At 40.3% G+C, this 25,111-nt stretch overlaps 2 long non-coding RNA genes and 3 other non-coding genes across 6 annotated transcripts; 1 reads left to right on the forward strand and 4 right to left on the reverse strand.

Moving 5' to 3' along the window:
* Positions 1–212: 212 nt before the first annotated feature.
* On the forward strand, positions 213–13,058 carry LOC123614785 (uncharacterized). Of its 2 annotated transcripts, XR_012508112.1 has the most exons (5): positions 213–751; positions 1,931–2,159; positions 4,077–4,352; positions 5,091–5,428; positions 12,638–13,058. It is a non-coding gene; the product is annotated as an uncharacterized LOC123614785 (long non-coding RNA). The 2 variants fall into 2 exon arrangements; XR_006722267.2 differs by lacking the exon at positions 1,931–2,159.
* Positions 7,431–23,189, reverse strand: LOC105063342 (uncharacterized). Its single transcript, XR_006722266.2, has 6 exons — positions 19,806–23,189; positions 17,428–17,601; positions 16,215–16,350; positions 13,469–13,638; positions 8,635–8,835; positions 7,431–7,769 (listed from the first exon to the last, which is right to left on the reverse strand). It is a non-coding gene; the product is annotated as an uncharacterized LOC105063342 (long non-coding RNA).
* Positions 15,249–15,380, reverse strand: LOC123614802 (small nucleolar RNA SNORA4). The gene has a single exon (XR_006722278.1). It is a non-coding gene; the product is annotated as a small nucleolar RNA SNORA4 (small nucleolar RNA).
* Positions 15,556–15,686, reverse strand: LOC123614801 (small nucleolar RNA SNORA63). The gene has a single exon (XR_006722277.1). It is a non-coding gene; the product is annotated as a small nucleolar RNA SNORA63 (small nucleolar RNA).
* Positions 15,995–16,162, reverse strand: LOC123614804 (small nucleolar RNA SNORA81). Its single transcript, XR_006722280.1, has one exon. It is a non-coding gene; the product is annotated as a small nucleolar RNA SNORA81 (small nucleolar RNA).
* Positions 23,190–25,111: the final 1,922 nt, after the last annotated feature.

Here is a 25,111-nt window from a genome sequence, read left to right on the forward strand (position 1 = left end):
GGTTTTTTGGGTTAACGTGTATTATTTTATTTGAGCTGCAAAACTCCTGATGGTGAGCTCCCCCAGTACCTAGCATAGTGCCTCTGACCTAAGTAGATTCTCAATAAATAAGTATACTTGTTGAAAAAAATGAATGATTAAGTCAGAAATAATTCTGTGAGCAGAAATATGTACTGATTCTCATTTCACTGAGGAAGAAACAGCGTTGCGCTGGAGTCATTATGAGACACACTGGGACCTGAGACCCTTTACTGCAGCGCTTGCACCTGGACAAACGTCTAGTCTCGAGCAACAAAACACAAGAAACTATCAGGGACTAAAAATAACTACATGCATGTACAGTTGGGACAGATTATGAACAACAAGATACAAAAAGGTGCTACCAAGGGGTTGGGCAGACCATCTAAACCACCCCTCCAGCCCAACCAACCAATCCGCCCCTATCCTCACCCCATTTAAGGAACCAGCTCATCATCCCCCTTCAGGGAGCGAGCAAGGGCATCTGACACTTGTTTTTGTTCCCTCCTGCTTCAGCTCTAGTCCCCATAAAGCCGTGCCTGAATTCCTTATCTGGCCACTTATCAATTTCTATTAATTAAAGAGTCCAAGGACCCTGATGGGTAACAATTAGGACCTGCTTAGGAGAGCCAAGGGCACGTATTTCTTCCCAGCTTCACTTAAATGACTTCACCTTGGCAGCTTGAAACTGGCCACGGTGGGAGCATTTACACCAAGGAAATCAGCAAAAACTGTAAGTCGGCGCCTCTTCCCCTCCATTCCTTGAGAGCCAGTTTTAAAATACTTGCCAGTTTACCGCTGAAATTAGGAATCCCACTGGGTAGGTGACTTGACTGACGTTAAACTGCTGGCTAAGAAGTTAAGCCCAGGCTCCAGGCCCTAAGACGAGAGGCCATTAGGGAAAATGATGAGTAAAGGACGGGAGGGTAGCCAACTTCTGAGTCTGCAGCATAGTTCCGTACATGACAGAAAATGTATCTCCAGAGACGTGAAACACAGCAAGTCCTTTTATAGTGATGATGAAGGGATAGAGCATGAAGACTGGCTGAGCCAGTGAGAGGAGCTTTCTGCGGCCAGTGTGGACAGCCTGTGACGGCGGCCAGACGCTGTGCTCAGCACTTCTCACGTGTTATTGCATCTGTAGTCAGTTCTCACAGCACCCTTCCAGGCAGGAATTACCATGGGGCGCAGAGAAGTTGGGTCACTTGCTTAGATCCCGTGGCCAGTAGGAAGCTAGGTCAGGATTCCACCCCATTTCTCTAGCAGCCCAGGCTTGCATTAATGCTCACTGGTTTCAGAACACACAGCATGGGGTGTGTGTGAATTCATGGGGCAGGGTCTGTGCAGGGTCTCTGAGGACGCTTCCTCCCTAGCAGAATTGAGAGAGAGCAGATTAAGCTGAACCACCCAAGCCTGGCACTATGTGGTTACACTTCGGTGTGTCAGGCGTTAGGCCATTCTGTTATCAAACCTCATTTCCTGATTATTCCTGTGCTCTCTTGCTGTTGGGTTTTGGTTGTCTTTCCACCGTTAATAAAACTCACTCTCCTCACTGAGTTTTTCCCATAAATATGCTTCTCCCCTGTACTACCTCTGCCTTATGTCTCCCTCCTAAGTCTGACATGCAACCCGCTACTCTTCTCATTTTCAAGCCCATCACCTTAATGTCACCGTATTTTTCCCCTAATAGTTTCTGTATCCCCTGTTTGCTCTGCAAATCAAATTCTTACCTTCCTTCCTTTAAAGCAGCTACTGTCTTGTTCACTATCTTCATTTTGGCCAAGTGACCGTTATCAGTGTTCTCTGTGTTTATTTTCAACCTGATTCAAAATCTTCATGCACTTTCTCCCAATAAAATAACAGTATTTTATTCTGAACCGTAAAAACTTCTGATCTTTTTTCTTCCTTCAAGGCCTTCCTTGGGGATCCAGTCTGCTCTAGGAAATTCTGCCAGATGAACAAAGGGACCTCCCAGACTGCTGCCCTCTTTCCCTGTGTGGGTGCACAGTGTGGGCACCAGGGCAGGCATTCTGGGCTGCCCTGCTCGCCCACATCTCTCTTCCACATCCTCTCCCATCCTCCCACCAAAAGCCTCAGATCCTCTCACCAATCTCCTTATTTTGAGATTGTTTATTCATGTGGTATGTTTATCTGTATGTAAAATTATGTAAAGTTTTGTTTGTGTGCATGTGTGCATGTGTACATGTGGTGTGAGTACCAGTCTGCAGTTCGTGGGGTAGGATATGATCCTATGTGTTTTTCAAGTGCAAGTCTGACACGGGAACCTGGGTGGGCATGGCTCAGCTTGAACCTGGAAGGAATAAAAGCTTGTGTGAACATTCGCACGTATACACAGTACATACTATCAGCCTGCTTTGGCTCTGGATTTCTCACTGGCGTGGGTAGAGCAAGGGAGCAGATATGGGCCCTACTAACCAAGAGTCAGCTTATTTGTGGTCTAATGTCAATGGATTTGTAAACTATGGACTATAAAATTATTACTTTCTGTGATTTGACTGAAAATACAGCATTTTATACTCTGAGGCAAAAACTGTGTATTTTGCACTGGGATGAAATAATGTGAGTTCTGAGCCATGTCCTGTGTGGCATCCACAGTAAGATGGAAGTATTGAGAAAAATGTGATGTGCTTAAAAAAACAATCACAATCAAAAACCACTTTCATTTTGCTTTGTAATAACTGAATGACATGAGAGACAGCTTTTCTGGGGGTGGGAATAGGGTGGAGGGAGAGAGTCTTCTCCTTGTAAGTTGGCAGATAGGTTTACCTAGACAAAGTTCCTCTTTAGACATGCTTGCTGATTACTGTAGTCGATCCTTTTATCTCCTTTCCTCCCCTGTTCTCTCTTTCTCCCTCCTTGATGGCAAAAGTTGCCACTTCAGATCCCCTTCCCCATCCTCACCCCATTTCCCTCCTCCAGCTGTGTCAGTGTCAGGGAGGAAGGGCAGGTGAGGAGCCCAGGGACAGGACCTAGAACCAATCAGCTGCTTCTGAGCTGCCACCGAGTCTGGAATTTATGGCGATTACATGGTTAACCTCATGTCTCAGTGCCTCAGTTTCTTCTTCTGCAAAATGGGGAGATTATTTCTCCCTCATAGGTGGTTGTGAGGCTTAAAGGGTCACTATACGTGTAAAGCATTCAGAACAGAGGCTGGTGCACAAGAAACACACCATGTTAGTAACTGCTGCAAGACTGGGCAGAAGGAGAAGTTTGTTTCTTAAGTAGGCAAGAATAAAACTGACAAGAATCAGTATTTTAAAAAGCAAGCAGTGCTGTGAACCCAAACAAATATGCCCCAAGAACGAATAAGGGGGGCCAAGCTTAGAAAAGCAAATATTTGACTCCTTCGAGACCTACTTTATATTTGAGCTTTGTTGTTTGTTTCAAATTCTGTTATCATCATACTGGTTACTGGGAATTTTAAATGACTTTTAGCACAACTCCTTTAAAATATAATAATGCTGTACAATCCTTGTGTCACCAGTTTCCTTAGTAAAGACTCAGGACTTTTCTTTGCCTATTTGTTCATTTGGCATTCCACTGCCTTAATTTTTTTATGTCCGTGAATGGAAATCTACTCCCATGTGCAAATTGTGAAGAACGATAGTACTTAGTTTAAGTAGTTGTGAATTTTGTTGCTGAACACACATAGTAGGTCTCGTGGCCAACAGTGAGAAATGGTAACAGAGCCCAAGTTCCCCTCTGTCCCACAACCACACTAAGTTGAAATTTAAAGTCTTCGGACTAACACTGAAATCAAGAACTAACTCTCTAAATGTATTCTTTGTGGAGGGGTAACTCCAAATAGTCCCTAATTGTTGCCCCTTGTGTGAGCTAACGTTTCACAGCTTACATCACAGCCACAAAACACCCAGAGTCAGTGACTGAGTAGCATTCTGTCTTTTGTAGATGAGACAAACAAATTGGAAGTCCTCAAATTTGAATTAACAAATTATATAACAACTGAGAGAACACAATTTTTCACACGTGAAATGTGGGTTATAAATTCAAACTTCAGGCTGTTCCTTCCTTCTTAGGCGCAGAGGGGAAGCAATTACCATTAAACGGGAACCATGAATACTTCTCAGCACCAGTTGCTATGATGAGTTTCCTGAGAAAAGTCTGCAAAATTGAAATTACAAGCTTTCCAGTAAATTCTGGATGATTTGTGATTTCTTTTAACATGCCCGTTTGGCTCCTGGACTGGGTTTAACAGGGCAAATTTGTTTAATGAGGAATATAGATCATCAGAAGAAGCAAGGAAAAGACAAGACTTAGAATGTGGAAATCAACGTAGCATTAAGAATTTGCAGGTAAATTTTATCTTTCTTTCTTTTGCCATCCGGACAAGAGCCAAAAATTGTCCTCTGTGAGACTTGAAAGGTTAAAAATATAAAATACAAAGTAGTACAACTGATTTTTACTGTGGCTTCCAAGAGAATCCTCATCAGCTCAAGGTCGTAGCTTTTAAACCTGCCACTTTAATCTTTAATACTGATGATTCATGAAGTATTTTGAGTATCAGATTGATTTTTTTAATGAAAACCCCAGTCCTTTTCCCTAATTTATATGAAACTGTTCAGACTAGAATAAGAGACCTGAAGTTTGAGCGCATTTCCATAGAGTGTATGTCCCGTATCAGGACAGAGGGGCAGGTTTCATGACAATACTGCATTTCCCCAACAAGGAGGAACCTGGAGTCAGAATGGAATGATCAAATGACTTAGTTTTTTTTTTTCTGACAGTCATATAACATCTTCTAATTCTAGTCCCCTAATTTTTCTTTGGATTATAGTATCTCCTTTATGGAACTTTGGGGTTTGTTTTTGTTTTGGCCATGACGAAAAGCTGAGATGATTACTTTACAGTAGGAGAGAACTTTGGATCCCCCTACTGGTGATTTCTTCAAATTGCAAGTCTCCACTCTGGTTTCTGGAATCCGTTTAGTGGGTTACCATCAGAATTTTTTTAAATGAAAATATGGATTGCATATAGGAACTGTAAATGTTTCTTGGTAAAACTTTGTTCCCATTATGTGTTTATGAATGCAGAGTCACGACTGATTTCCAGCACCAGTGGGCCACCAGCAGCAGGATGGGATTAGGGTGAGGGGACTCAGGCTGGCTAAGTGCAGAGATGGATCCCGTGTCTATGTAAAATTTTGAGATTTTGTTCATCAAGGAGTTTTTGCATTACTTTAAAAAAAGGTTTTCTTTAAAATATTATTTATTTTGATTACTGCTCTTTTCTATGCCTTCTTAAACTTTGTGCCCAAAATGAGTGCCTCACTTGCCTCTCCCTCACCCGGACCTTGCCGTCAGTGTGTCTACAGAGGGAGCGGAGAGGGTTGGCCAGCCTGGGGAATTCCTGAAGAGGAAGCACATGCGGGGTAAGACGTTGACATGTGTGTGATGTCTTCTTTCTCTGTGGGGCAGGAGGTGAAGTCATCAGCTAAGTGAGGAGGACAGGCCTTGGGCAGGGGGGAGATTTAGCATGGCTGGTGAAGAGCCTGGGAGAGGGAGCAGGTCCAGGACAAGTGGAGGCCCGTCACTCAGCACCAAGGACTCTGCTCACAGCTGGATATCACCGTGTGTACTGATGCTGTCTGCCTGTGACTTAGGCTTCCTGACAGCCCTGGAAGTGTTGTAGGAGTCTAGAGGGAGGGAATGACCCATGGTCTGGGGTTGCTGGGGTGGAAGGACGGGAACCAGGGAGAGGAGGGCAGAGGTGCCAGGTGATTCTGCATCTGAGACAGGGAGGTGGGTAGAGGAAAGGTCAGGGCACTGCTGGGTGGACAGGGGTGTTAGGGGGCAGGTCGCAGGTGTGCAGAGCATTCTGGATGAATATTTAGAGGTTGTGATTGAAAAGGGAGTGGACTGGAATTTGAAATTTCAGAGGAAATGCAGTTCTAAGTGATGCCACATAAATGACTTTCTTGATGTAAGTTGTCTTGAGTGTGTGGGAGGGAACGTGAACAAAATGGCATACACACCATAAAACAAGGGTTCCTGAGACTTCTGAGTGTTGTACGTCTACTAAGTAAGATGTGGAAATATAGTTTCCCTCAGGTTAGATGTTTTTTGTATATTACAACAACGGCCAGAAACAGTGGTCGAGAAACATATGGATGGACACAAAAATATGTGCATTTTGAATTCAAACCTGCTGGCTTTCTCTAGTCAACACAACTCAGCCTTCAGCTCCAGGGTCAGTGTTGCTTCTCCTCCTGGAAGATGCCTTTCCCCTCGACCTGGCCCCCACCTTGAGACCCCCATGCTCCCAGCACAGCCCTCACTCTTTGCTCCACGTCTGTCTTCCCACTCTTCCCGCTCCAGCTCCACGACGGCCTTGTCCGTCCCGCCTTCCAACTGTTTCCCTCTCCCTTTGTTACCCCTCAATTTTCTCATGAACTAGCCCTTTAAGATGATTCCTTTTTTCTTTGCCTCCTCCCTCTTCTCCTTCCCCTGAGTTTACTGTTCCTCCAGGCCTCTCTGTTCACCTCCCCCAACCGCCCCCAACCCAGAGTGTTCACAGCAGCTCTGCTCAGGGTGCCCACCGGCCCTTCAGTCCCATCTGCCTCCAGTGTCAGCTCACCCACTGCACTTCCCCACCTGTCATCTCTCCAACACTGCAGTCAATACAAGCCTAAAACCAAACATCTTCCCACCTCTCTCCTAACTCAGGAAACAAATTTTCCCTCATTTGTCAGTAATGGTTTGTCATTGGAAATACTGAACAATCTATAATAGGAATAGAAAAGAGTTTTATTTGAGCCAAACTGAGGACTATCTTTTAAGGACTGAAAGCCGTTCCTTCGATATGTAATCATCAGGAAGGATAGAATCCTAATGTCAAGACTGACAGCTGGCAAACAGGGCTGTCTAATTACATTTACACTGGCTCACTCTTACCCATTTTTTGTGATTTTTCACTTCCCTGACTCTACTTGAACCCCTACTCACCCAGTCGGCTCTGCACAGATCGGGGTGGAGCTCAGCTCGTTCCCCTACTGTCAGTGGTTACTGAACAAAATCTGTGTCCACCGCTTTAACTAATGTCTAACTTTACCTTTGACACCTGAAACAACAATTGTCCCCCTGCCTGCAACCACCTAAGTCCCACTGATCCTCAGGTTGTTCTGAAATCCTGTGACTCATCCCACCTTGGCTGATCTCTGCTCCTGGGGACACCCCTATGGGGCCTGCTGTTGGTGTTGCCCGCGTCAGCACTGACCTGCCTGGACCTTACAGTGATGTGCTGATTTTTTCTGTGATTTTGTTTTTGACTCCAACTAATTGTCTCCAATACTCTGAAGCTGAAGGCCCTATAGTTCATTATTTTCATTGACTAGGATGAGAACTTACATAGAAAGTACTCAAATACTTACAGGATGAATTGAAACTGCCATAGTTTAACTGTAAATTAAAATGCAGGCTTTGTCATCTTAATTACAATTTCAACAAATATAGTTGGTTGAGCATGTATTTTAAGGATTACAAAAGTAGCCTCAACAAAGAAATGCGTTGTCTGCAGGGGTGAGAGAGAATAGACGAGAGGTGACTGTAGATAAACTAGTTTTGTCCAGAAAAGGTTAAAGAACTCTCTTGTTTGTTTGTTTTGTTTGTTTGTAGTAGTTGTGAGGCACAGCTCCCAGACTTGGGGTGGGGTCCACCACCTGCTTTCCCGAATTCCTTTACTTTTCTCTTCTTTATCCTTCTGACCAGTGTTCCCTATTTAAAAAAGAGGACATAAATTTGCCTCCAGTCCAAACACATGAACCGAAGTTATATTCCAAATATTTGCATATTTTCTTCTAAGCAGCTCTTTGTTCTGTTCTCGTCTGTAGTCTCCTCTTTCCGATTTTCAGCAGGCTCTGAAGTCATCTGTAATTTTATATCCCCTCAATAAGAATACGTTGATATTCACCCCCAATTTGCAGATTAAATCACCAATGCAGAGTGCAGGGAGGGGTGCCTGAGGTTGTACAATAAATCTGGCCCCAAACCAGACAACCTTGGTTCCAGCCTGTTAATTGGTTGCCCAGTCGCACTGTGGGCACAAAGGAAGCTGCACCCACAGCATTCTGTCCTGGGTGGTTGCTGAGCCCACATTCATTATTAGGATCGCTTTGTTTCCTGTAAGCCCAGCATTTTCTCTCTCCAGGTCAGGCAGGTCTGCGGGCTTCTCTGTAGCCCTCACCCCTGCACCCCTACAGAAGCTACAGGATGTGCCTTAGAGAGGCGTTATAATTCTGCATGAACCAGAAGGGCAGGCCTCGATTGCCTGTGCGTGGTCTCCATCAGCAAGGCCAGGGCTGGGGCAACGTTGTTTAGTTTTAGTGAATGAATTTGGATCATGCTGTTTTGGGGATGGTAAATTATGCTCAGGTAAATTATGCAGATATTTTCTTTACTAACAGTTTAACCTGGGTTCACTACACGGTTTACAATTACACAAGCCAATGGTGTAATGATAAAGTCTCTTAAAAAACCAATAAAAAAAGAACACACTCCAAACAAATGATAGATTAATTACACTATTGTTGCAGGCGAGGGGAGATGACAGAAATGAAGTCGAAATTCAGTTGAGGTGTACCTTGCTCTGAGGTTGGTTCTGGGGAGACTTGGCTTAGGCAACCAGGAGCTGAAGTCCAGCAGACAGCAAGCGAAAGTGGAAAGCCCTCTGTTGCTATAGCAGATTGCTAGGGAACGAAAGCGGTGTAGGCGGCAAGCCGGCGGGCTTTTGCCATTGCGGGTAGAGATGCCTTTACCACCGCAGGAGCCAACGCCCCAAGGTCTGGAGGAAATAAAGTTATTTTAAGGCAGGACAAGAAAAAAAATCAAATATAAAATTTTCTCTCTGCCCATTTGGGCCACTCGCCCCTTTCCTTTAGTGTGCATTGTGCACCTGCATTTTCCATTAGCCAGATTTCCTTAGAAGACACGAGAATGCCTGCTAGACAAAAAAGAGCAATTTTCTCCTGGCACCAGCAAGGTAACTCCTTAGGAGATAACATTCCTCTCCTGAACCTGTAAGGGGTCACAATGACCCACTACTCACCCAGTGTGTGCAGATCTGGTCCATGTAAACTGTCAAGATGTTACTTTGTTATATAACCCTTTGTCTTGAAAAGGGATGTACTGTACTTTGATTTCTAAATGATGGAACAGTCCTTAGAGTTTTCTGAAATTCTGTCTCCCAGGTCATAATCCTCAGGTTGACTCCAATAAATATCTCTAGTTCTTTTTACATTGACTATTAACTAATTTTTTTGTCCACAGTCTTCAGAGAGCTAGATCAGCAAAGGGTAGCTTTCCCCAGATTGAAACTCTTGGCTTGTCCTTACACACTTTGGGTATTTATAGTCTAAATGTCCCTTCACCATGGTTGCTTCTTATGGTTTTACTGATAACCCCCAGCTCAGCCCCTCAGCAGCTGAGCTCTGAGTGCTTATCAACCCACTTGATGAGATGATGACATCCTGACACAGCTTATTTCATTCTTATATGGAAACAACTTTAAATCTAAAAACAACTCCTTTTTTTTTTGTCTTTGTCATGAACAAGTGGATTAAAGCAACTTAAATCATAAACAAGTGGAAATCATATCAAACCAATATACAACACATAGAGATGCTTTTGCTTTTGGCTGGGAAAGGCCACCTAGTGACTATGTTCAACTGGTGAAGTTCAGGTGTTCTTTTGTTATAAAAGAGAAGCTGGGTATTGTAAAGAGGAGTTTACCTTTCCTAGATCTTCCCCTCATCACATCAACACTGTCAGTGGGGTTTGGTTATAGTTTGCGCAAACAGTGGCTAGACAATTCATGTTGCTAAGGATGGGAGGGTTTGGTTTTTAAACTTCCTAACTATACTGAATCGAGGAGGGTAATCAGCTGTTCTGATTGGCCCAGGACTTCTGAGTTAGCACTGAAGGTCCTGCATCCCAGGAAACAAGAACATGAAGACTCCCAGCTTTAGGTATTAAGTGCTGAAGGTTGGGGAAAAATTATAAATCCATATGGCAACCCCCTCCCCCTCCAGTGGCCTGAAAGTGACAATATTTTTAGCATTGAGTGGATACAGCATTTGCTGTTGCTTTTGTTTGTTTTTTCTCCTGGCTGCTGACATTGGCAATCATGATTTGCAGTTCACAATAATCGATTATCCATTTGTGCATTATTCTAAGTGAGGCACCTCAAGTGTACAACCTGAGTATATTCTGAGTGACAGTGTTAGCAGTTGTCTTTAATTTGGCTGGTGGATTGACAAATTGTGCTTTGCATTGAGATAGTGCTAGTTTAACTTCAACACTATGAATGTTGTGACAATATTTGCTAAGAGTTTAGATAATGAGGATGACCATACCAAAGCCAACATGACATAGACATCACCTTAAAAGAAAGCTAAATGACTTATTTTAATGATAGATGGAAGGACACTTAGATTAGGAAATTTAATAACCAAAACAGTACATTCCACACAAAAGACAGAAAAGAATTTGGGATTGGACATTGCTATGGTTTGAATGTTTTCCACCCCCGCCTCCAAATTCATATGTTGAAATCCCAGTGCCCAAGGTAATGGTATTAGTAGGTAGGGCCTTTGGGAGGTGATTAGGTCATGAGGGTGGTGGAGTCATGAATGGGATTAGTGCCCTTATAGAAGAGGCCCAGAAGAGCTTTTACCTCTTCTACCATGTGGGGGTTCAATGAGAAGTCTTCGACCAGGTGTAAGGCCCCTAGCTAGACCATGCTAGCACCCTGATCTCAGACTTCCAGCATCCAGAAATGTGAACAATAAATTTTTGTCATTTATAAGCTACCCAGTCTGTGGATAATATAAAATACAAAACTATAAAACTCCTAGGAAATAGCAGGAGCAAATCTTGATGACTTGGGGTTTGGTGATGACTTTTTAGATGCAACACCAAAGACAGGAAAACCATGGAGTTAGGATTTTATCCCAGGTGGAAAGGAAAGCTATCGAATAATTTATTTTTATGAGATCACCCTGGGGGCTGAGTAGTAAATGGATTGTATAAAGCAAGATCAAGGGCAGGAAAACAAATTTGGAGACCATTGCCAAAGTCTTGATAAAAGAAGGCAATACAAGGTAGTGAGATCAGCATGGAAGAAAGATGCAGAGTTTGGTTTTGCACATATTGAAGTGCCAGAGTCATCAGACTAAAAATATCCAGAGAGCAGTTGGTCTGATGCTCCGAGGAGCACACAGGAAGCCTGCAAGTGTTGAGAGGACAGCAGAGGCCACAAATGTAGGAGGGAGAATAGCAAGAGTGGGGCCCCGAGGGGCAGAAATATTGAGGAAGTAACTGCCTCTTGCCACTGAGTTTAAGAAAGTAATCAAAGGTGTCCTTGGATGGAGATAATGGTTGCCTTTGATCCTGGCTAAAATCCTCATTATTAAACAGGGCTGTGAAGACCTTCTAGTAAATTGCGTTAGTTATACCTTTTCCTAATACAATCCAAGTTATGTTTGTTCGGTTTTGTCTCATCTTTATGTAGTTCTCTCCCCCTGTCTTCCAATCTCTGTAGGGAAGGGACATGAGGATAGATGCCATGCCCTACTTTTCTCATTCTTTAGAATCTCCTTTTAAATGTTTACTTACCAAAGACAGTGATGGCTTTGAATTGATCTGATACTTTCAAGGATTCTAGCATTTGTCTTATTTGTCACAGCAGCAGTTTCATAATGAGGAAAGTCATGTAAACAAAGGATGTTCTATAAGGATCAAGTCAAGGTATACTGTAGGTTGGCAGTTACTGACTTATACACCTAAAAAGGAATTCAGGATGAAGCATTCTGATTTGTGGATATATGGACCCCTAGATAGCTAAGATGCATATCTAAAGAAGAATTTCAACGACCCCAGATTCCTGCATCTTCCCATGCATAGATAAGCACCAAAATAAGTAAACTGAGATAGCTAGGGTTTTTTTGTTTTTTGTTTTTGTTTTTGTGTGTGTGATTAGCAGTATTCTTTTACCAAGATGTTTGTTTGACTACATGTATTTTCCAGCCAAAAAAATTCATATATATACTGGCCCCCCCCACCACTTCTTCAGAGCAGTCCCTCAGAGCTATCTAAAAGGCTGTCTTCCAGGCTGTAGTCCTCAGTAAGGTCCCTGAATAAAACTGAATCTCACTGCTCTTACACTGCATTTTTCCCCTCAGTGGACACTGGCAAGCATCAGTACTAACCCTGGGAAAGGACAGGGATGCTGCTCTTCCCTAGAAATTCATTATCATATTTTTTTCTATGTGATATCAAGCAAAGCAACTAGTGGAAGTCACAGTCAGTGTAGTTCTTCTGACAAATGATAAACTGTGGTCAAGAAAAAGATTGTTTAATAAGTGATTTGTGAGAAGAAGAAAACAAAGATCATACTCAATCCTTCCATAATGGGGCCTATTATAGCAAATCCATGTTATTGTTACGGAAAAAGAAATTTACCAATTAATTAGCTTATTAACAAAAACCTTGCCATTGAGTAGCTACGTGGCATATAGCAGGAAATGTTTGCCACACCAGAAGAGGGAGCAATCTTACATTCTAATGCTTTTTTTTTCCTCTCAAAGAAACAGATAATGCTTAACAGATGGTGCTGATGAAATCTGCAACTGATCAGTCTTTGTGCTACTGCCCAGCAGCAGCTAACCTGGAACTATTAAAACTTTTTATGAAGAGTCACATTTCTTGTATCCTTTGTGTATAGTTTTGTAAGTAGAATAAAATATTTACTATAGAGTGCTGTTTTATCTCTTTCCTTGGAAAATATGAAGGTATGGCAACAAGTAGAAATCTTTAAGGAACAAGGATCAAAAAACTTTAAAGAAAAATATGCTTCTTTGTAATTTTATTGAACATTCAATATACAATATGGCAGTTTTTCTGGGATTTAACCATAGGATATGATTATTGCTGGTGCTTAGCAAAAGACTCAAATTTACAGTTAACCACTAATAAAATGCCTTACTGAATAAAAATGATACCAAACAAAATGAATTCAAGTATTTTCTTAAAAAAGTCATTTTAAAGTTCGTTCTACTCAGCCTAATGACTAACACCATAAAGGCAGAACACTAGTTTAATATAATTGGCTGCTTTTATACAGCAGATATCTTTCAGTTCACATTTAATAAGTATATTATTAAATAACAGCAAATACTCAATATAACCATGTTTACAGAACTAGAAAATAAATTTCTAAGAAGTATTTTTACAACTCCATCTTTCATACCCAGCCCCAACAGTCTAATTCTGTAGAGCATGAAGTCAATGACTTTCCTTACATGAGCTCATGCTGAAATTGCTTTGCTATCAAAAATCTACATTTTTGATCTGTTCTGAGCATTGGGACAAGCTTCAAATACTCCCCCCAAAAGAAGTACAATGCATATTGTGATTACCTTTTCAGCAACAGCGAACGTGGCATTCAAAACCATCTCATCCCAGGAATTAGTCTGCCACATTCACGGGCATTTCCTCCACTGTGGTACGGAAGTCTGTGTCATGTAAGTCCTGTCTTCTTCAATGTTTATGGCCACAGTTTTCCTCCCAAATTGACTCACTGCCAATTCTGAACAAAAGAAAAATTATAAATGAGACTATCACTGATCAAATGCTACATAAACTACTAATGATATGAACTACTAGTTAACCATCAGTGGCTGTTTATTTGCCAAGATTATACTTAGAGTGCTTCTAACTGAAGCACTAGATGTTAATTACAGTAGCTAGAGAAAAAGAAAAGGTTTCTTCTGTAGTTAATTCAACAAGATTCATCTGGCTGCAAGATCAAATTCTATCAGGCACTTGAGTGTTATTATTTATAAAGCAGATGACTGTATTGTGTTTGGGGTAGTGAAATTATAGCCCTTAGCAAAGTGGGCTAAGAGCAGCTGTCAGCCTGCAACAGACGTAAACACCAGGGAACAGTTGTGTAATCCGTTTTGGCACACTTTTGGAATTATAAATGGAAAATATAAACTCTGGAATGTTAACTATTATTTAGGACTATGCTGTCCAATGCAATAGTCACTAGCTACACGTGGCTAGTTAAATTAAAATGAATTAAAATGAAATAAAATAGAAAATTCAGTTCCTCAGTTGCATTAACCACATTTCAGTAGCCACCTGTGGGCTGTCACTACTGTGTGGGGCAGTGAAGATATAGGGCATTTCCAACATGACAGACTTGGTCTAGGACTTAAAACTTTTTCCAGTAGTGGGGAAACTTCCAAAGATTTGTTATGGTAACCTATATTTATCAGTGCTTTCTGTTCTGCTCACCTCATACACTGTAACACAAATGAATGAGAGATGTTTACCACCACAACCCTCTACTAAAACAGATGATAGAACCAATCAAAAATGTCTTGGCTGGAGCAACTTAAAATATCAAATAACCAAGACAAGAGAAAAACAAATATGGAAACACTTCCTTGCTCTTTATCCAAACAACATGCTACTTCACTTATGAATCTATGTCCTAAATCAGGCCAATGCCATATCTGAGTATCACCTCATCACCTATTCTTCTCAACCACTATATTTTTGGACAAAGTTATTTTTACATTAGTAGCAGGACATAATTTAACTTATTTAGTGATAAAGCCACTGTATGTAAGCCAGGGTCAACATAAATTGCTACCAGAAAACGCCAAGAAAATCTCAATTACAGAGGAGTCACCAGGAAAGCACAAGATATAAGCAACATGACCAAAACCAAAACAAGACCAAAAAAAACCCCTCATGTGTAAGTTAAGACAACCAATCTAACAGCATTATTGATTTTCCCTTTGAATATCAACTGTATAAAATACAAAATCTGGGCTACATTTCACATGGCTTTCCCACTGTGTTTTGATCAACCATGAATATTTCCAAGTACAATTTAAGTAAATTCAACTTATTATGTTACTACATTTCCTGATTCATTTATCTGATTTTCAAAGTTGTCTGGCTGACAAAATCATACTTGAAAAGCAGTACCTGAAGTTATTTCACCAGAATAAAAGCAAGTCATTCAATGCAGATGCCAAATAACTCAACCGAGAACATAGTTTCCACAAGCGGTGGGCAGATCATAGTTTATAACCATAGATATTAGTTAAACATAAAAATCATGAGCCTGAGATATGATAATATATATTCACATTCTGATTCAAAAGGCAACTTCTGCACAATCTCTTAGGCCACAAAATAGTAAGGAACCACATATAAGTCACACGGCTCACTGTGGAGTGTGGTCTTTATTCCCTCACATAGCTTGAGCTGACAAAGGTGATGAAAAATCCTCTCCGAACCACCTTTTAATAGATAAATATTGTAATTAAATGAAATACCAGTAAGTCAGTAGTAATCAAAACATAGTTTGTCCCCTATCTGAATTCCCTCTTGGGAATATCTCTTTCTTTCTGTCACCACCTGCAAGATATTAATAAGCCTTAACTCTCAGGAGTCATTTGTTAAGGTAGGGTTTAAATTGGTAACCATGTATGAGACCATGCATCCCTGGCTGCTACAGCACCATGGCTGGCAGGGCTTGAAGGAAACAGTCTTATTTTGAGCAGGGGGCAAAGACAATGTGGCACTTCACAGCTACACTGTAACTAGATCCTGCATCAGTTTATTAAGGAAATGGGATTAACAGTGTCTTAATCACCAGTACTAGGGAAGAACAGTTCTTGCCACAACAGAAACTGAAATTCCTGGCATGCATTTTCTCAGACATCCACCTTCTGCCTTGTGTTCTACTGGCCAGTCTCTCATATGTCACAAAGAGCACACGATTCCTCCCTGGAGTATATCAGAGAGGAAAATGTGAATTTGGATCAGAGTTGGAGTAAAAAGCCATTTGATTTCTAACTCTCATCCCTACCATCAGAAGGAACTACTTAGAAATTCATTCATTAATTCTGCTTAAATACAGATATGATTGTACCAAATCTTAGAACAAAACACCTTGGAGTTACCTGTGGTTGTTCTACCATCTGTACAGTTGTGTTTCTCTTTGTTTACTCTGCCAGCTTTATTACAAGGACTAAGACACTGCAGATACTAGTTTCTGCTATTTTAGCACAGAGCTTAAAAAAGAAGGTAAAAGCAAATTCTAGCTGTAATTTTTATGTATATCAATTAGAAAAACATTACCCTCTTTCAAAATTATTATAAGATATTGACTCTTTCAAGGGTCAGTTCTTCTTTATCAGAATTTGAAACGGGTCTCTCAGGAACTTTTTGAAGACTTCAACATATCAATTGGCATAAAGGCAGAAAGCAACACAACCTTAAAAAAGAGACAACGACTAGTTATGTTGCACATCAGTTAAACAGTTATAACAATTTTCATAATAATACTGAGAGAAATGTTTGAGACCAAGCGTCCCTGTCTTACTACAGAATTGAGTTAGACAGAGATTGTAGGAAACAATTGCTTTTGGCAGGGGAAAGGACAATATAGCACTTTACAGCTATATTGAACAATTAACCCAACCTGCCAGCTACAGTAAAATCATGCGCACAGCTGAATCCTTGTATTTGATTTCTGGTAAATCCCATGGATTTGATCTTTAATCCCTTGGCTCAAGATCTGTATTGGCTTCATCCAAAATAAGCCTCCTGATTCATTTTGGAATATGAAAAAAATTCTTAAGGTGAGTTGGGCATAGAGACTTCCTTCCAAAGACTACAGTACAGAAGAAGAGGCAGAAGAGTGACATTATGCGGAGAAACCTGACAAACTCTAACTCAGCCAGGCGATCAAGGTCAACAACAGTAATAAGCCTTGATAGAATGAGATGAAAATGGTTCCTTACCTATGTGGTCTTCCTCCCTCAAACCCAGAACTACAGTCTAATCTTGAGAAAAACATCAGACAAATTCCAATACTAAAGGCATCCTACTAAATATCTGACCAACAATTCTCAAAATGGTCAAAGTCATTGAAAACAAGGAAAACTTCATTAACTGGTACAGTCAAGAGGAGCTTAAGGAGACATGAGAATTAAATGTCTCTGTGGTATCCTAGGTGGGGACCTGGAACAGAAAAAGGACATAGGGAAATCTAAGTAAATTCTGGACTTTAGTTCATAATAACATACCGATGTTGGTTCATTAATTTTAACAAATGTAGCATACTAATGGAAGATGTTAATAATACAGGAAACTGGGAATTCTCTTCTCAATTTTTCTGTAAACCTAAAACTGTTCTAAAAAATAAAGCCTATTGAAGAAAAATCTTAGTATCACCTCTAGATATTCCTGCATGGCAACTGGCTTAAACAATTAGGCTAATTATTTTCCCTCCCATACCCCAAATATCCCTGGTTAAAAAATGCCCTAGGAAACATATGGCAATACTTACAAAGGTATCTTCTATTTAACATATCAAATGTTCTTCCTGGAGTACCAGTGACATGATGTGCCGTATCCGTGAGTCTGCAGTTTTTGCATTTCATTTTGAACACTGGTTCAACACAATGAAGGCATGACAAGTTACTCCCAGGTAGTATTCAAGTGCCAGAACTACCTTTTGGATCTAAAAGTCAAAAGCTCTAATTATTTACGCTGTACAAATAAAGGCTCCACCAAATGACTTTTGAAGCACATGGCTAAATGCTAAACTATTTACATTTAGTTTAAGACTCTGGTCTGCAAACAGCTTTTATGCAGCACAACACAGAATCACTTCCAAGTTTACCATGTAGACAAACTGCTTCAAGATAATATCCCTTTAAGCATCTCATTTTAAATTAGATTTTTGGGCTTTTTCAAACTTGGGATCCTCAGCTTCCTAGAGATACCAGCTAGATAGTTAAGGAACCAAAACAGACATTTCCAACATTATTCTTCTATGTGTAAGACGTGTAAGTAGTGAAATAAGCTCTACAGCTCCAAGGCAAATTGCTCTGATATGTCTTCACTTTCACTTTAAAAATTCACTTATCATTCACTTTAAATATCTTTCCAATAGGATACTTAGACAGCCTTGATCTTAATAAAGCTTACAACTTTATTAAGAAAAGCTTTATTTCATAGGTAACATAGCAGTAAGGTTTCAAAACAGATAGCAGACAACAGATGTATCACAAGTGACAAAAATTCCCAACTATTACAGATCATTTCTGTTTTCCTGTTGTAAATCCGCATTTGAACTTAACAACAATAACACAAAGGACATGGATCCTGTGTACCCTGAAAGAAAGCAAGCTTCTGTTTCTCAGTCTGTTGAGTATAGCTCTGCAAACTTATCGTTTTCTAATATAGTATGCAGTTTGGCTTTACACTGTCTTATTTCACACCTCCAGTAAGTTCTGTCACCATATTTTCTATCAAGTCAATGTACATAGTTGTAATCACCCACTATTTTAAAACTATGTCTACTCGTCCCTGTGTAGATCATTAGAAGGGCTAAGATGTATATAATATAAAAATAGGAGTACTGTGTCAATGGACACATGAAACCAAACTGTCAACCAGTTATTTTATCATTTTTTGGTAAAAATGTCTACAGCAAAGATGACTATGGTGAAAATACCAGATATACACCACTGATGTTTGAACCTTGTGAATATACTGACAACCACTAAATTGTAAATTTTAGGGTAACTTCTATGGTATGTGAATTATATCTCAATAAAAAACTTTTTTCTTTTTAAAAGAGAAGAGAGAAATAGGAAAGCTGCTTAGGAGGTTAAAGCATTTGACTAGATGATGGTGTTTTTGACTTAAGGGTGTGGTGGTATTGGGCAGAAAGAATTAACTAGAGTAAAACACATGTAGACAATAGAATTAATAGCATTTGGTGATTACTTAGATGTGGGTGGAACAAGATAGGGGAGGGAGGAGAGATGTTCAAGGATCCCCAAATTTCTGACATTAACTTAATGAGCAATAATGTTATAATCTACTTAGCTTTGACAGTCTGCAGGAAAAGCAGGATTAGCACAGGATTGTGAATTCAATTTCAAATATACCAAGCTTGGGGTATCTGGAGCACACCAAGTGAAGACGTTGAGTAGGCAGTTGAACACACATGTATGATATTCAGAAGAAAACCTGAGTTAGAGAAATTTGGGGGTTTTCAACAAAGCTTTTGGAATATATGAGATCCAGAAGATCTCACTTCCAACACAGAGTGTTGGGGAATTCCAACATCTAAGGATCTGGTAATCCAATAAGAGACCGAGAAACAGAGGAGGGAAAAGCAAAAGAAAAACTAGACTTATTTATAAGGGAAGAGACAAGAGAAGAATTTATTTCTAAAAGGAAGAACTGACTTATAGACGGGGTTGGCATCCTTTTTCTGTAAAGGGCCAGGTAGCAAATATTTTAGCTCATGGGCCATATAAAAACATGCTGAAGCTGAATTTGGTCCACATGCTATAGTTTGCCCGAACACTGGTTGAGAGAGTTAAATATTGCTAAGAAGTCAAAGTGCATTGGATTTAGGGACAAGGAAATTATTGGTGACCTTAGAAACAGTTTCAGTAGAGGGGTGAGGACAGAAGCATAAGAGGAGTGGGTTGACACTAATTATCAGAGAAATGCAAATCAAAACTACAATGAGGTATCACCTCACACCAGTCAGAATGGCTGTCATTCAAAAATCCACAAATGACAAATGCTGGAGAGGCTGTGGAGAAAGGGGAACCCTCCTACACTGCTGGTGGGAATGCAGTTTGGTGCAGCCACTATGGAAAACAGTGTGGAGATTCCTCAAAAGACTAGAAATAGACTTACCTTATGACCCAGGAATCCCACTCCTGGGCTTGTATCCAGAAGGAAATCTACTTCAGGATGACACCTGCACCCCACTGTTCATAGCAGCACTATTTACAATAGCCAAAACATGGAAACAGCCTAAATGTCCATCAACAGGTGACTGGATAAAGAAGATGTGGTATATTTATACAATGGAATACTACTCAGCCATAAAAACCGACAACATAATGCCATTTGCAGCAACATGGATGCTCCTGGAGAATGTCATTCTAAGTGAAGAAAGCCAGAAAGAGAAAGAAAAATACCATATGAGATCGCTCATATGTGGAATCTAAAAAACAAAAACAAAAACAAACAAAAACAAAGCGTAAATAAAGGACAGAAATAGACTCACAGACAGAGAATACAGACTTGTGGTTACCAGGGGGGTGGAGGGTGGGAAGGGATAGACTGGGATTTCAGAATTGTAGAATAGACTACACTGTATAGCACAGGGAAACATACACAAAATGTTATGATAACTCACAGAGAAAAAAATGTGACAATGAGTGTGTATATGTCCATGAATAACTGAAAAATTGTGAACACTGGAATTTGACACAACATTGTAAAATGATTATAAATCAATAAAAAATGTTAAAAAAAAAAAAAGAAGAGTGGGTTGAGAAGGGAGTGAGAAGTAAAGAAACAGAAACATCAGGGCTGATAATTCTTAAAATTTGATTATAAATGGGAGAAGAAAGATAGAGGCTTAGGTGGGAAGAAGAATGGGACCTACAATTGTTTCCTGAAGAAGAAAGAGACTACAGAATACTTATAAGCTGGTGGCAAGGATCTGGTTAAGAGGGTGTGATTAACCATTTAGATGACAGAAGGGCTGACAGTAGAGACACTGAGATGGTCAGAGGGGAAGGATGGCACAGGCGATGGAGACTAGGTAGGTGGAAGTTGGATGGATACAGATGAAGGTGGGTGGGCAGATTTGCTGGCAGGAAGCTCAGAAGCTCAGGTATTCTATTTTCTCAGTAACATTGAGATCATTTGCTGAGAATGGCTTATAAGGGATGGCAGAGGCTTGAAAAAAGTGAGGAGGATTCGAAATAGCAGTTGCACAGAAAAGCAGAAAGAGGTGGCTAGAGAAACAATGGGCCTGCTGTGCAGTGCTGAAAGCCCAGGTGAAGTTGACTACCAGGAATTACATTAGTACCAAGTCTTTCCAGTGTGCAAGTTTCTCCAGCTCTCTGGGAGGCCTGGGGCAGGCACAAAGAATACAAATAGTTAGATACATCCATGGCTGACGTCTTCTCTGGTGGATAGTAGCTAGTAATAATTGGTAGCATTTATAAACCCTGGGGATTAGGGAGTAGGTTTTTATTAGTTATGATTTTAGAGATAAACAAAAGCTCAGATATGTTAAGTATGTATTTATGATCACTTGGGTAAAAGTCAGTAGTTGCTAAAGACTAGATCTTTAATTTCATAATTCCACATACCTTTCTAGGTGGTGGAAAGATTTTGTAGTTTTTTGGAGAAAAACTGGGAAAAGTTCCCAAGAGGAATTTTAGTGAATAGTTTGTAAGTAACTACATTAACACTATGAACACTAAGGAAGTAAAACAATATACAAAAAAATGTAAAACTGCTAAAAAGCTTGACATTCTAAGTCTATCTCACCATAAACAGCCACTGACCATAAACCTATTTTCTGGCTTTACCCCCCTCACTCTGTAGTCATTTTCTCTCCCCTGGTGCTTGGTAATGTTTCTTCCTGTTTATAACACAATGAAAATGAAAATCATATAAAATTATACATGGGGAGCAAATACTGATATATAAATATTTTATTATATTATCCTGGCTTACAGATATTTGATTTGGTAAAATTGGTATGTTATGGTCTAAAATATCTGCTCTATTATTGAACAGTATGTTTCTTTTTGCTGAAATTCACTATATTCATAATATTCTTAAATACCTGGCTTTTTTCATCTTAAAACTAAAATTAAAATATTTAATTTAAACAAGTTTATACTGTATAGCACAGGGAAATATATTCAGTATCTTGTAGCTCACAGTGAAAAAGAATATGAATATATGTATATTCATGTATGAGTGAAGAATTGTGCTGTACACCAGAAATTGACACAACATTGTAAACTGACTATACCTCAATAAAAAAATTAATTATCTAATGATTTATGCCAAAAATTCACATTTACTAAAAGTCAAAATATAATGGCTAATCATGGCTAAAATTAATCAATTTCAATGTCCCAGGCGCTTGACAAGAATTTAACAAAACAATCTTATTAAGTGGATACAACCATTATCAATTCTGTTTTAAAAAAGAGGAAATGGAGTCCTAGAGAGATGATGTAACTTGCCTGCTGCCATCAAAGTGGTAAAGCTAGGCTTTGAACCTGGATGTCTCATTTCAGAATACCCTATACTGCTTTAATCCTTAACTTCACTGTCATGTATGGATCTCTTGCATGAATATAACTTTTTCCACTGACAATAGAGTCAAATGATATGCCATTGTGATTTAATATATAAAATATACTTTCATCATCATATAGTGAATCATTTTTCCTTGAGAATTTAATACCATTATTTCTTCCCCAAAATAGAAGGTAAATGCCACAGCGAGGAACCCGAAAATAAAACAACTCTCCAGCCCCCTTGAAAGATAAATTTGCTTTTGTTAACTAGATTCATTTCAACAATTAAGAAGTGCTCCGTAGCAGTCTTTCTTTGAACTGCACCCCTGAGGAGGGACAGCAGAACTGAAATGGGCTGTCCTGGCCCCATTACTTACTAGTTGCTTAAATTTGGGCAAGACACTATGGGTTTCATCAGAACACGGATCACAACACTACCCAAACGGGGAGTCCTACGAAAGGACTCTGTAAATGATTAGGAAGTGTACAAATGTTACTCTTGCTTAGGGTTGCCAGATAAAAAACGGGACGCCCAGTTAAATTTCAGACAAATAATGCTTATATTTTAATTTTACTTGATATCGGAGACATATTTATACTAAAAAAATTATGTGTCGTTCATCTGAGTTTAAATTTAACTAGCGTCCTGTATTTTTATTGCTAAATCTGGCAACCGTATTCTCGCCCCCATAGCTTGGGGAGAGTGGAGGACGGCAGGCGTAACTCCATTTCCCCCACCCTCAGCGCCTAAGTGGAGAAACGAAGGCAAAGGGCGAGTGAACCTAGGGAGGGGGAAGAAGGGTAAGGGCTGGATGTAGGACTCCCTCTCGGGGTGGGACTGAAAGCAGAATCCCCTGACAGCAGATTCTACCGAGCCTCTGGTATTTCCGGACCAGGCACACCACTCAGGCAGGGCAAACAGCCCCCCGCCCCCACCCCAGGGCAAGAACGCAACGGCCCCTCCACCCACCGTTGCCTTGGCGGCAGCAGCATCCGAATCCGGACACGCTGCCACTCCGTCGCCACCAGCAGCACCGACACCACCGAGACCGCAGCCATGTCCCTGGAGCCTGAACGCTTGTTGATGTGCGGCTACACTTCAGATGTCACCCAAACAGTCCCTCCATTGCGTGTAGCAGTCTCTTGTCCTCCTCTGGCCACCGTCTAGTCCCGGGAAATGGGCCAATCCGAGCGAGACATTCGGGAGGGGGCTTCACAGCTAAAACCAATCAAATAACAGAGGAGGTCTGCAGTGATGGCAGTTGGCCAATTGGGCTGTGTGCCAGCGGGGGCGTGATCCCTGCTTCCCCCCTCCCTTCGGGTTCGGATCCAACTGGGTAGGGGCGTGGTTTCCTCAGTCTCCTTAGGTCCCCTGGGTGCCGGATAGATGTTTCCTCTTGTGGTCTGTGGGGTTCTTTTCCTCTCGTGTGCTCCAAGGCGAAGAGCCTTCCACCAGCTTTAATCTTTAGAGTTTTCTTAGGGGAAGAAGAAAGGAGAGCTGTCCTAAGATATAAAGGGGTGTGGGGTAAGAAGAATACAACATTTTATAATGCTTTTCAACAATTGAAAAACATGTATTTAAAGAAATGCTCTCCTTAGTTATCTCAAAAGTGAAATTATAGAATTTTAAAATAGACTTTTCTATAATGCTGTTTTTTTAAATTGAGGTATAACTGACACAGTATTTTGTAAGTTTAAGGTGTACAACGTGTTGCTTTGATACTTTTATATATTGCAGTATGATTACCACCATAGGGTTAGCTAACACCTCTTTCATTCCACATAATTATAATTAATTTTTTTGCAATGAGAACATTTAAGATCTAGTCTCTTAGCAACTTTAAAGTATATGATAAGTATTGTTGGCTGTAATCACTGATGCAGTACATTAGATCTCCAGAACTTGTTAGTGTTCTAGTCACAAGTTTGTAGACTTTATTATTTTACAGCAGTTCGAGTTTCATAGCAATACTGAGCAGAAGACAGAGGTTTCCCATATACCCCCTGCCTCCTCCCACGTGCACCCCCCCATTATTAATATTCCCCCACCACAGTGGTACATTTGTTACAACTGATGAGCCTACATTAACCCATCATAGTCACTGAAAGTCCATAGTTTATATTAGCCTTTACTCTTTATGTTGTACTTTCATGGGTCTGGACAAATTTATAATGACATGTGTCCACCATTATAATATCATAAAGAGTAATTTTCTGCCCTAAAAATTGGCTGTGCTTCACCTATTCATTCCTCCCTCCCCCAATAATCACTGGAAAACACTGATCTTTTTACTGCCTTCATAGTTTTGCTCTTTGCAGAATGTTGTATGGTTGGAATCACACAGTATGCAGCATTTTCAGATTGACTTCTTTCACTTAGTAATATGCATTTAAGTTTCCTCCATGTCTTTTCATGGCTTGATAGCTCATTTCTTTCTAGCACTGACTAACAGTCCATTGTTTGGATGTACCACAGTTTATTTATCCATTCACCTACTGAAGGACATCTTGGTTTCTTCCACCTTTTGGCAATTATGATTAAAGCTACTATAAACATCATATACAGGTTTTTGTGTGGACATGGGTTTCTAACTCTTTAGGATAAACACCAACCAGCACAATTGCTGAGTTGTTTAGTTTTGTGAAAATCTGCCAAACTATCTTCTAAAGTGCAATTTTCCAAATTCGCAGTCTCACCAGCAATTAATGAGAGTCCCTGTTGCTCCACATTCTCACCAGCATTTGGTGGTGTCATTGTTTTGGATTTGGGCCATTCTATTAGGTGTATAGTAGTGTGTCATTGTCATTTTAGTTTGTATTTCCCTGATGACATGATTTGGAGCATCTTTTCGTATGCTTATTGGCCATCTGTATATCTTCTTT

This window comes from Camelus bactrianus, chromosome 1 (genome assembly GCF_048773025.1).
Source record: "Camelus bactrianus isolate YW-2024 breed Bactrian camel chromosome 1, ASM4877302v1, whole genome shotgun sequence".
Classification (NCBI taxonomy): domain Eukaryota; kingdom Metazoa; phylum Chordata; class Mammalia; order Artiodactyla; family Camelidae; genus Camelus; species Camelus bactrianus.